Below are 1,581 nucleotides of genomic sequence, written 5' to 3'. Positions count from 1 at the left end.
TTTTGTCTCTAGTCCCTATTTCCTGTTTTATACATCAACTGGCACTGAATTAACATTTAAAATGCAAAATGTTTGTATTATTGGCTGACAAGGAAATATCACATATTGCACAAAACAAGGAAAAGATATGATGGCACCTTGGATACATGTGCTGATTTGTTGAGTTTGATGGTGTATCCATCTTCCCATGTGGTGGTGCTGTAGAGCCACAGGTATTTCACTGAGCCTACAGTGTAGAACTGTCTGCTCTGAAAATTATGAATCCAACAACATCAGACCTGTAGTTCCTAAGCTGAAGGACAGCCAATCACAAGCCAGATATGCAAATGACAGTGAAATTAGTGTCAAAGCCTCTGGCCTTTTCCCCCATGTGCCCTCATTTGGGCTAGGAACATCCAAATCACACCATTGAAATCATGGAACACAATTGTCCACACAGTTCTGTAAAATGCTCTCCACAAATGTTTATATACCTGTTAGTGAGCATTTCTCAAGGCAATCCATCCCCCAGACAGTCTGCATTACCATTCTGCTGTAAATGTCTGTGTGAAGGAACTGTTTTTACTGTTCATAGTTCCTCTTTCAGGAAACAGTTTGGTAACATGCATGTAAAGTGAATTTGTCATTCATCACCATGGGGAAAGGCAAGGAACTCTAATGTTTAGCCTTCCTAAATCAGGGAGAATCAAAACCTGTGGGACAGCGGTAAACCTACATGGAAGAGGAAAGGTTGCAGGAAAATGCTTCTGAGGGCAACCAACAAATGTGTCTGGAGTTAAATGGCTTTGGGATGGGGAACCAGGTGCTAGGAAATGAAATAGAGTTATTTGGTAACACATGAGTGGTGGCTTTGGTGTCGAAAGAAGGATGCATATGCAGAACAGAACCCTGTACCTGCTGTAACATTGATTGGCTCTCATTATGGAGCCAATCAATGGGAAAACTGCCAAACCGTCAGGCCTGAGGTAAGACTTATGGTGCTGTACTTAGCATACGAGTGTGAATGTAGCCTGTAACATTAATGCATGGTGATAATTCTATTAAAATTTCTGGTAAATGCATCATTAGAAAATTCTGTCTTGGTTGATTTCTACGAATCGTTAATGAAGTACAGTTTATTTAGCATGAACTTGCATTCCAGTTAATTACAATGTATTACTTGTATTTACACAGCTTTTTTGTAGGTCATCTTAATCAGAGGAGCCAGCATTTTGGAGGTGACTGCGTTATGTACGGGCATTCCACCTGGAAAGGTGATCATCTGGAGAAAAAATATGGAACAAGATTTAAACATATAGAAATATTTATCTCTGTGCAACATTCAGGTTACTGAACATGTCCCAACAGGATGTGAATGTTAATCAACACAGGAAGACGTCGCACAATAGGACGGTTAAAACCGGCTTCCTCTACTGACAGCGGCCTACTGTCCCCTGAAGACATGTTTTTCCCTGAAGACCATTATTGCAAAGATGTATTTTATCATTTTTAAATAAAAATAAATGAATAAATTACAATAAATGACAAGCAAAGTTTTTGCTAAAATGTTTCACGATCTAGATGGGACCATGTATTTCACTA

The sequence above is a fragment of the Esox lucius genome, chromosome 13 (assembly GCF_011004845.1).
Source record: "Esox lucius isolate fEsoLuc1 chromosome 13, fEsoLuc1.pri, whole genome shotgun sequence".
NCBI classification, from domain to species: Eukaryota; Metazoa; Chordata; class Actinopteri; order Esociformes; family Esocidae; genus Esox; species Esox lucius.
Note: the sequence above shows the minus strand (reverse complement) of the source record.